Source organism: Papaver somniferum, chromosome 8, assembly GCF_003573695.1.
Source record: "Papaver somniferum cultivar HN1 chromosome 8, ASM357369v1, whole genome shotgun sequence".
Lineage (NCBI taxonomy): Eukaryota > Viridiplantae > Streptophyta > Magnoliopsida > Ranunculales > Papaveraceae > Papaver > Papaver somniferum.
The window spans coordinates 133,987,383-133,998,888 of record NC_039365.1 but is presented as its reverse complement, the minus strand read 5'-3'; the positions used below and the strand labels follow the sequence as shown (position 1 = coordinate 133,998,888).

Here is an 11,506-nt window from a genome sequence, read left to right as displayed (position 1 = left end):
TGGATCCATCTCATCATCCAATGGTCGCTTCTTCATCGTGCATCAAAATCTGAAGTCCCTGCAAAACACTACAACACCTAACTCCATCTGGTGTCGTTAATTTTGTTGTATTGTATAATCCAACGGTCGCTACAGGATCCACTTCATCTCACCGTCAGATTGATCTTTCATCTCCATATCCCACGGTCGAGATTCGCCAAACATCTAACTCGATGATCCCGCTACACACCATAGGGACCGAACCCTACACCCATTAGCCAAACACACCCTTCTCCCAAAACCATCGAATCCATCTTCTTCCCCTCTTCTGCAACAGTGACGCTCCCCCTAAATCACTCCACCATCTTCTCCCACAAACCACCTGCTCCACCATCTCTACCACCTCACCTCTGCAGCGCCATCACTTCTTCACCATCATCACCCGACACCACACCATCCCCCTAGCCGAGTTGCTTTAACTCCTCTCACCAACTGACCTAGGTGAGGGTTGATAAAACACCTCGAATTAGGGAGCAATTGACGCAATTGGAGGCAGAGAAGGACCGAGAGAGAAGAAAAGAGATAAAGCATGGCTCGACGATGTGGTGAAGACCTGTCAATCAAATTAGGTAAAAAAAAAATCAAACCCTAGGTCTGTAAAATTAGGGTTTTTAATTTAGGGTTCATAGGTCCCTTTTTGTATAAATTGAACACAAGGGTGTCGAATAGAAGGTGTTCTTGGACTAGCCAAGTTACCAATTAGGTTTAATTTCAATTTTAATTTCACTGTTAATTTTAGGGTTCTTGTTTTGCAATTTTCATTCCCTGTTTAGTAGTTTACATGTTGTGTTGATCCTGTTCAATGTGTGATGTTCCTGTTAATGTTAAATGTTGTTACATATGTTCCTGTTAGTTAAATGTTGTTACATGTCATATTGTTTGTTCCTGTTAAATGTTGGTGTTCCATGTATGTTAGTTTAGTGGAATGTTAGGCTAGAACTCAGTGCATTGTGTTGAGTAGTGGGGGAGAAACTAGTGCTCACTAGTGACAATGAGCAAGCTAGTTCTCTTCCCACTCTAGATGAATGCTAAAGCATTGCCTTGGCTTGGCTTTTCTTTCCTTTTTTTAACTGTTTTGTTCTTTCTCCTCCCTGCCCTTGGCTAACAGCCTTGGTTTATTGGTTTTGTTTCCAGTTACCTTTGCTTCACTATCACATTTACTTTACTTTGTCACTAATCTTACACCAAAACAGCTCAGTTGTGTTTTAACACAACACAAAAATCTCTAGGAAAACAACAATAGCTCCCTCCAAGTCCCTGTGGACAAACCCCTGCTTATTCACTTTCTACTTTAGATCCTGTGCACTTGCAGGTGAAATATAACCATAGTTTTGGTTTAATTCCTTATCTATCATTGGGTAACAAAGAACAATTGTTCATCAGGAAATCTAGCTTCCCTTAGAGGAAGGGAATCACCTGGGGAACTAACAACTAGCCTAGACAAGTGATCTGCTACAACATTTTCGGCACCCTTTTTATCTCTAATGTCTGGAGAAAACTCTTGCAACAACAGAATCCACTAATCAATCTAGGTTTAGTATCCTTCTTAGACAAATATTTTTAAAGCAGCATGATCAGTATATAGATCTTAGAACCTAAGAGATAGGGTCTAAACTTGTCTAAGGCAAACACAATGGCTAAGTTCCTTCTCTAGTGGTAGAGTGCAAACTGGGCATCATTCAGAGTTTTGCTAGCATAGTAAATCACATGAAGTAACTTATTTTCTCGCTGACCGCACAACACCAATAGCATAATATGAAGCATCACACATGATCTCAAAGGGTAGGTTCCAGTGGGTGGCCTGGATATGGGGGCGAGTGAGTAATGACTTAAGCGCAAAAGCTTCTAAACAAGCATCATCAAAGACAAACTTAACATCTTTTGCAAGCAAATTGCAAAGAGGTCTAGACATCAAGCTAAAATCCTTAATGAAACGACGATAAAAACCAGCATGCCTAAGAATGACCTAATATCTCTTACGGTTTTTGGGACCGGTAAAGTTTAATAAGGTCAACTTTGGCTCTATCTACCTCTATACCCTTTGAAGATACAATATGCCCTAGAACAATTTCTGAACGAACCATAAAGTGACATTTCTCCCAATTAAGCACTAAATTCTTTTCCTTACACCTAGTCAAAACTAATGACAAATGATGCAAGCACTCATCGAAAGACAAACCAAACACTGAAAAATCATCCATAAAGACCTCTAAGAACCGTTCTACCATGTCAGAAAATATGCTCATCATGCAACGCTGAAAAGTCGCAGGGACATTACATAGCCCGAAAGGCATGCGTCTATACGCAAAGGTACCAAAGGGACAGGTAAAAGTGGTTTTCTCCTGGTCTTCTGGGGAAATAACGATCTGATTATATCCAGAGTAGCCATCTAAAAGGCAGTAGTGACTATGTCCAGCTAATCTCTCTAGCATATGGTCGATGAAGGGAAGGGAAAAGTGGTTCTTCCTAGTGACCTTGTTCAATTTCCTATAGTCAATACAAACACGCCAACCCGTGGTCACTCGGGTCGGGATTAACTCATTGTTATCATTCTGGACTACAGTAATACCAGATTTCTTGGGAACAACCTGAACGGGGATGACCCACTTACTGTCTGAAATAGGGTAGATAATTCCTGCATCTAATAACTTAAGAACCTCAGTTCGAACTACTTCTTTCATATTGGGGTTTAGTCGACGTTGCATATCCCTAGAAGGTTTGGTGTCTTCCTCTAAATAGATCTGATGCATACAAACAGTAGGACTTATACCCTTAATGTCTGCTATGGTCCACCCTAAAGCTTCCTTGTTGTTTTGAAGGACGGTTACTAGCCTACTTTCCTGATCTCTATCCAAGTCGGAAGAAACAATCACAGGTAAAGTCTCAGACGGGTCTAAAAACACATACTTCAGGGTATCTGGCAATGGTTTTAGATCCAACTTAGGAGGCTCTTCTAAAGAAGGAACTAGGGTAGACTTAGAAACTGGTAGTGGTTCAAACTTAGGTTTCCATCCATTACTAGTATCTAACAAAGGGGTTGAATCTAACAAAGCATTCACCTCATTAATCACCTTATAATCATCAAAATCAATCCCAAAGTGAGCTAGGCATTTCTCTAATGGATCTTCTAACAAAGTGTTTGGTAATGACTCCTTGACTAATGTTCCTATCATGTTCACCTCTTCTATATTCGAGTCATCTAGTTCATAGGGTAGCTTACTAATATTAAAAATGTTCAACTAAATAGTCATATTACCAAAAGACAAATTCATAATACCATTATGACAGTTAATGATCGCATTGGATGTAGCTAAAAACGGGCGGCCTAAAATCACTGGTATTTGGTTCTCTGGGTCAGGGATAGGTTGGGTATCTAGGATAACAAAATCCACCGAATATATAAACTTGTCGACCTCTATGAGAACATCCTCGATCACACCACGAGGAATTTTAACGGACCTATCAGCTAACTGAAGTGTCATCTGTGTAGGTTTCATCTCACCAAGTCCTAGCTTAAGGTACCCATGGTATGGCAGTAAGTTCACACTGGCTCCTAAGTCAAGCAGCGCTTTCTCAACATGGTACTTACCTATTGTACAAGCAATGGTAGGGGACCCTGGGTATTTATACTTAGGAGTAGTGGTATTCTGAATAATAGAACTCACATGACTAGCTATGAAGGCTTTCTTCTGGACACTGAGCTTACGCTTTCGCGTACACAAGTCCTTAAGGAACTTGGCATAAGAGGGAATATGCCTAATTGCATCTAATAATGGAAGGTTGATATTAACCTGCTTAAAAACCTCCAATATATCATTAAAGTTGGACTCCCTCTTAGTCGGAACTAGCAGCTGGGGGAACGGGGCTCTGGGAACAAAGCCGGGCTCATCAGGACTCTCATTGGTCTCTTTGGAGACTCTATCAGTTTTCTCATTCTCTGGCTCAGAAGGGTGAACTACAACATGTTCACTATTAGGCATGGAAACCTTGTTGTCTATCTCTCTACCGATCCTAAGGGTTTTAATAGCATTTACATGATCGGATGGTCTTTCACCTATTTCATTAATTCCTCTAGGGTTTGGTTGAGTTTGACTAGGAAACTTACCTCTTTCTCTTAAAGACTCATTTATATGACTAACCTGGGTTTTCAGCTCGGAAATAGCCTGAGAGTTAGCCTGACCTATTCTCTTATTTTCTTTTATACCTTGAGCAACAGATTGCTGAAACTGCATAGTGTTACGAGTTAACAAAGCAAGAGACTCTTCTAAACTCATAATCTTCTTATCCGAAGGGTTCTGAAACTGTGCCGGGGCTGAAGGATTCTTAGGATAGCCAAAACCTGGGGGAGCTTGAGAGTTACTAGACTGACCTTGATTCTGGCCCTTAGACCAAGAAAGGTTGGGATGGTTTCTCCAGCCAGGGTTATAGGTTTCTGAATAAGGGTCAAACTTCTGACGATTATCGAATCTAGTGTTGTTATAAAGAGCATTGGCTTGCTCTTCAACAGTATGGTCTTCCCAAAAAAGCTCTATTCTACCATTAGTACCACTAGAATGACCTAATTCCAACGCTTCTAACCTTTTGGCTATGGATGCTATTTTAGCATCTGACTCATAGGATCCTTATACCCTATTGACATTTCCTCTACTTAGAAGAATTGTTTTCTGGAGTTCCCTATTATTTTCCCATTGTTGGTTCTTATTGGCGATTTCATTCAAAAATGTCATCGCCTCATCAACAGTTTTATTCTCAAACCCACCTGTGCATAAGGACTCAACCATGGTCGTTGTTGAATAGTCTAAACCCTCGTAGAGGATCTGAACCAACCTAACCTTATCTAAACCATGATGAGGACATTGAGAAATTAAGTCATTGAACCTTTCCAAATACCTATATAAAGATTCTCCCTCTTGTTGATCAAAAGTACAAATTTGTGTCCTAATAGACGATATTTTGTGCCTTGGGAAAAACTTATGTATAAAGGCAGATGTAAGTTGTTCATAGGTTTCAATTGACTCAAAATCCGAACTATACAGCCAAGATTTGGCTTTATCTTTTAAGGAAAAGGGGAATAACCTAAGTTTCAGTGCATCATCACTAAGGTTTTTAATTTTCAGAGTACTACATACTTCCTCAAATTCCCTAACATGAAAATAGGGGTTCTCATTCTCTTTTCCTAAAAAGGTTGGGAGAATCTGTAAAGTCCCAGGTTTGAGTTCATAATTTGCCTCGGTTTTAGCTAACTTAATACAAGACGGACGAGAGGTCCTGGTTGGGTTCAATAAAGCTTTTAAAGTTGCCATTTCTGGCACTACCAAAGGACTAGGAGAACTTTCTTCACAAATACGTAAATTCTCAAAACTGAAGTTTCCAAAAATGGGGATCTCTAAAGAAGAGTCTTCGAGCTCCCCGCCTTCACAAGAAGAACTACTAGGTTTATCACTAATCAGACGACCTAGAGTGTTTCTTTTCCAAGCCCGTTCTACCTCGGGCATACACTAGAAAAACAAAATTAAAAAGAAAATCCCTAAAAGGGAAGGGAAGTTCTATGCAAACACAAACAAGGCTGACTCCACCACAGCAAACCTACTGAATTCTAGCAAACAAAAAGCATGATGGCTCCACTCAGATTGTTTCTAGACCAGCTTCTAATCCTTCGAAAGGGAATTCGTTACAATTTAAGCAAACCCCTCTGGAGTCAATCCGAGTCAAAGTAAGTTGAATTGAGGCGAGGGAAGCTCAGTGGAGCTTTGATACCCTAGGCCTCACCGCTATCACAAGGCGGCGCATTCACGCATTCAACTCACATAGACTATCATGAACTTCGAAGTATGCTAAAAGAGTAACCAATATTTTTCGAACGACTTTCCTACTAAGCTCGTTACCCTATAGGTCTCGTTCTATTCCAAATTTTAAAGCTTAGGTTCGCGTTTGGTTTCGTTTTCCTAAGGCGGGCAAGAAGAGAACGGTGATGAAATCCGAACCCTTATCTTGTATGGCCAGTCCTTGCCCTTTACTAGGAATTTAAAGCAGCCGTTTTCAGTTCCTCAACATATATGCAAACGAAGGAATACAGTAACTCGCTGACAGGGGATTCATGATGAGTCCTAAAAAGTGCATATTTCTATATCTTTTTGTTGGCATTTAACTCATCTTTTGTGCATTAATTCTACATTTTATCCCATATTCTGTATTTTCTTTGTTTTCAAGAATAAATATTTTTATTAACTAATTTTGCATTGTTAGGTAATAAATAAAGTTTGGATGAATAGCGGAGCAAAAAGAGCAGAAAAGTGGTGGAAGCCAAGAGGAATCACGCAAGGAAGCCGCGAAGAATGTTGTGCGCAAGACCAAAAGGCTAGAACTGGGCTTGAAGAGGAAGAATTGTTCTTAAAGAAGATATGGGCTTGGCATACCCAAGGCCCAAAACCCTCACCCAAACCCATTTCCAATATCCATACCCGCCTTCATATTCAGCCGTCGGATTGGATCATCTCAGCATCCTACAGTCGCTTCATCGTCGATCATCGAAGTCTGAAGCTCCTGTCAAACACTACAGCACCTAACTCCATCTTGAGCCGTCAGTTTCGTTGTATCGGGCATCCAACGGTCGCTTCCCGCTTCCTTCCATCTCGCCGTTAGATCGATCCATCATCTTCGCATCCAACGTCTCATCCTCGCTATTCATCAACAATTGCTAAACCCACTCAACACCCTAGCATCTAGGTTTATAACCCAAAACCAAACAAACCCAATCCATTTTCCATCGAGCCATCTCCTTCTTTCCCTTTCTCTTCCTCTACAGACGCCATACCACCACCATTTCCACCACCTGCTCCGCCACCAACTCTCTGTCACCACCTCAACCATCATCATAACCACCACGTCCATCAAAGGAACCTAATCCCATCATTTTCCCTTCTCCTTAGCCACCTATTTTCTCAATTTCTGCACGTTTTCTATCAGAAACCCTAGCGTGTAAAATTGGGAAATTAGGTCGAAATTGAGAAGCAATTGAAGCGTGGGGAGCATCAGGAAAGAATTGGAAGCATGGGTGAGAGTTATCATTCGTTTTCAAGAGTTGGTAAGGAGTAATTTTAAAACCCTAATTTCACTGTTTTGGGGAAGAGGGTGTTAACCCTAATTTTGGATTTGTGTATAAATAGGGATGATGGGTATGTGTTAGAGGTATGCCTGGGCTAGCCAGAGCTTCACCCAAGAGGACTGGACTAGCCAGTTCCTCAACTGTCCTGTTTTTAGTTCAACTGTTTTGTGTTATTTTCAATTGTTTTGCACTATCAATTATGTTCTAACCTGTTCTGCTAGGGTTGAGATGAAGCCCTAGCTTATTGCTTGTTATTCATGCTCTTGTCAGTAGCCATGATGTGTGTAAATGCTCATAGTGAAACTCCATCTTAGGGCTTCAACACTAGTCTTTCACATTGGATGTCAGGCATCCATTGTAGTTAGAATCATCTAGTGTTGCTGAACTGCAACTCATGCTTAATTTTATATATTGTTCTTTTGATTAATTGTGCTTTAAACAGACAGTTAATACTTAGGGAAGATACCTTAGTTGTGATAGGAGATTTCATATCAAAATGACCCTTGATATATAGAGGATTGACATCCCTCTTGCTGGTGGTTATAGAAAAACAAAGTTACTGTCAGTGATGAATAGTCAGTGTGAGTTAGAGGTGGATTCAAAAGCCCTAGCATGTTCCTGTTTACTTGCTTTACATTCTACTGTTTTTCAGTTCAGTCACTGCCATCATCTCAAGTGTGTTTTAACACAACCAAGACTCTTTGTTACAACTCAGTTTTAGTGAAACTCTAAGCTTCAACTACACACACCTTGTCCCTGTGGATCGACCCGTATTTGCATTGTTCTACACCTCGACACCGTGCACTTGCGGTATTAGTTTGTAGGTCTTTTAGAACCTACCAAGTTTTTGGCGCCGTTCCGGGGACTTGGTTGCTGTTTTGTTGAAGTTTTTCTTGTATCTTAGTTTGCTGTTTTTGCATAACTTGCTGTGCATCTTACTGTTTTGCATTGCATCTTAGTGTAACTTGCATTAGCATCTTGCATATTGCATATTAGTTTGCATCTTAGTTTGCATATCACTGCTGTATTGATCCCTCATTGCTTCTTTTTCAAGAGAAACTTACTTCTCTTTTTGAGCCAACAGGTGTTGCTGGTGCTGCTGCTTCCTGTTGCTGCTGCCAGCCTCTGCTGCTGGGCTTGCCACTTGCTGCTGCTGGTGCTGAGCCTCTGGTGCTCTTGCTGTTGTTGCTGCAGCTGTGCTGCTACTTTCTTCTTCTCCCTGCTGCTGCTGCTACTTCTTCCTGCTGCTGCTGGTGCTTGGGCCATTGCTACAGCCAGCCTCTGGTGGTGCTGCTGTTGTTTTCCTTCTGCTATTGTTGAGTTGCTGGTCTGAGCTTGTTGCTGAGAGCCAAAGCCCAACTGGGCCTCTCCAACAAAAGTTTAGGAAGATCCAAGCCCAACTGGGCTTGTGCAACTTAAGAAAAGGGATAAAAGCCCAACTGGGCTTCCCTCCAAAAAGGTAAGCCTAAACCCAAACCCAAATTTTTTGGGCTTGTAATTTTTTTGGTTTGTATTGTTATTCTCTTTTGGGCTTGTAATTGTAATTATCTTTTTGGGCATGTAATAATTATTTTAATTTTATTTCTTTTATTTATTTGGGATTGTAATAATTTTAGTTTTTTTTTATTTTCTTTTTTTTTTGTGGGTTTGTAATAATTAGTTTTATTTTTATTTCTTTCTTTATTTGGGCTTGTAATTTAGTTGTTTGTTAGGCTTGTAGTTTCTTTTAAACTAAAATTTGGGCTTCAAAACCCAACACAAAAAAAAAAAAAAAAAATTGCTCCTAATTTCGAAAACCAAATTTTTAATCCCATAAAAACCAAAGTTTTCAAAACCCATAAAAACCAAAATTTTCCCATAAAAAACCAAATTTTTGAAAACCCTTTAAAACCAAATAGTGGGCTTTGTGTCTTTTCAATATGGCCAACCTCGTGCTCTCCATGAATACATGTATCCCACAATAAAAATTCCATTATCATGTATTGTCTTACCTCAAACCAATAACCCTTTTAAAATAAATGCAAGCATGATACAAATACTTCCTTATATTTCGAGGGTTCGATTCTGAGAACCCCTATACTCATGTAAGAGAGTTTGAACAAATTTGTCGGACTATGCAACCTGATCATATGTCCGAAGACTCTGAAATTGCGTTTGTTTACATTTTCTCTAAAGGAAAGGGCCAAAACATGGTTTTACGGTTTGAGACCACAATCAATCAACACTTGGGACCAACTCACAGATCTATTTTTCAAAAAATTCTTTCCACATCATAGGACCATCGCTATTCGTCAAAGTATCAATTGTTTTGTCCAATTGGATGAGGAAACTGTTTTTGACTATTTTGAACGTTTTAATGATTTGTTGAGCGAATGTCCACACCATGGATTTGAGAAGTGGAGACTTGTCGCTATCCTCTATGAGGGACTAGACTTTAAATCTCGAGCCATGGTTGAGTGTATGTGTAATGGTGAATTTGTTGATAAAACTGTGGATGATGCATGGAAATTTTTAGCTGAGATTGCGGAGAAAACCCGTCAATGGGAATCCATTAGGGAAACTGAGACACTATCACATGATATAGGTGGTAATGAATTGAACTTTGAAAATAGCATGTCTAGTCCTTCTCATGTGTATGATATTGAATATGAACCTAATCTAGAGGAACATGAGTTGACTAATGACACCACAACTGCTAATAGGGACAAGTATGCATATTACTATGATGATGATGATGATAATGTTATGTTAGAAGAACATGTCTATGCTGAAAATGTTGTGGAACCTTTGGTTTCAAATACAATAGGCTTTTCTGCCCCGACCTTCATGAATGATATTTCTTCTAATATTCCATATGCATGTGATGTTGATACTGATTTTGATATTGTGCAATTATCCTGTGAAGAGCATGACTTAGGTAAATCTTCTGTTGACACTAATGATCCTATGCAGGAAAACATAGTTGATGTGTCTGATTCCATACTTAAGCCACAATATATTGCTTCTGTTGATGATAATTTGAATATATCGGATAACCACGATTCTGAATTAGGACTTGTGCAAATTTTTTGTGATGATGAGCATGCTACACATCTTGAGTGTGACTTAGATAATGCTGATGTGACTGATAATATTGATACTCTTGATCTCATGCATGTGAGACACTTAGATGTCACTTTCTTGCCTAAGTCACAATCTGATAGCCTTCCACCCAACCTAGAGTTGGTTTGTACCCATATTGTCAAACCAATTTTTCTGAGAGTCCCTAATCTAGGTTTGGAACTGTGTGCTTCCCAAGTCCTTTTGGACTATTTTGCATCTAAGTATAATATCTTTGAGGAACCACAGTTGGAATTAGCATGTGTACCCGTCCCTAGCAAAGTTCATTTCGAATTAGACCTTGTGCATGATGAACCCCAAAAACTGCGAGATTTTGTATCCAAAATTTTATCTGTTGAAAAATCCAGGTTTGGGGGTAGCTCATTTTGTTTCACAGCTTCACTTGCATGCCTATCATATTATTATTGTGTGAAGCTGTTGAAACCTCTACACTTTGTCTTTTGGGTTGATCCTCAACTCTTTAGATTGTTAGTGTATGGTGAATTTTTTGTATATAATCCAGTAGATAAAAATTTTAAAAATCCTTTTGTTCCTTTTGTATATATTTGCTAATCCAATATGATCTCGGCTGACATATGTTGGATTTTGCCTTGAATAACGGAGTTCTAATCTTGCTTTCGCCGAATCGGGTATTCTCTTTCCTTTTTCTACCACAGTCCTTATCGTTGTTGTAATTTTATTCATCTTTTGAAACATTGAGGACAATGTTTAGTTTAGGTTTGGGGGTATAGAGTAGATATCCCGATAACATGCTATTTGAAAAAAAGAACTCTTCCTTTTTGAAAAAAAATCAAAATAAAAAATTAAAAAATGATAAAAAACATAAAAATGGAGCTCATTTACCTTGAAATGTTGACTCTTGTGCAAATATGTAATTTTAGGAGTCTTAGTCTAGATATTTAGGCACCCTGATTCTAGCACAATTCACATAGTGATAAGAAACTTGCACGCGCACGATCTACCAATACATGTATAGCCTCATCCTTGAGGTGTTCTATCGGAAGTTTTAGTTGCCAATCACTTTAGAATACTGAACGAAACTTGACTAGCTTGTTCTTTGGTTGGTTGGGATAGAAGGTGGAGGTTACATTAAAAGACAACCATCGAATTTAACTGGGTGCATCAAAAAGGGCTACCTCTTGCAAAGTGTCATGTAATTTTTTGTTTCTTTTTGTTATGTATCAAAAGTGTTAGCATGAAAAGACAAAGAAAAAAAAAAAAAAAAAAACGATGTATATCAGA

The 11,506-nt window shown here is 39.2% G+C and overlaps 1 pseudogene; it reads left to right on the top strand.

Annotated features, from left to right (window-relative positions):
* The first annotated feature begins 4,878 nt into the window (after window positions 1-4,878).
* Window positions 4,879-4,978, top strand: LOC113307243 (annotated as a pseudogene).
* The last annotated feature ends 6,528 nt before the right edge of the window (window positions 4,979-11,506 follow it).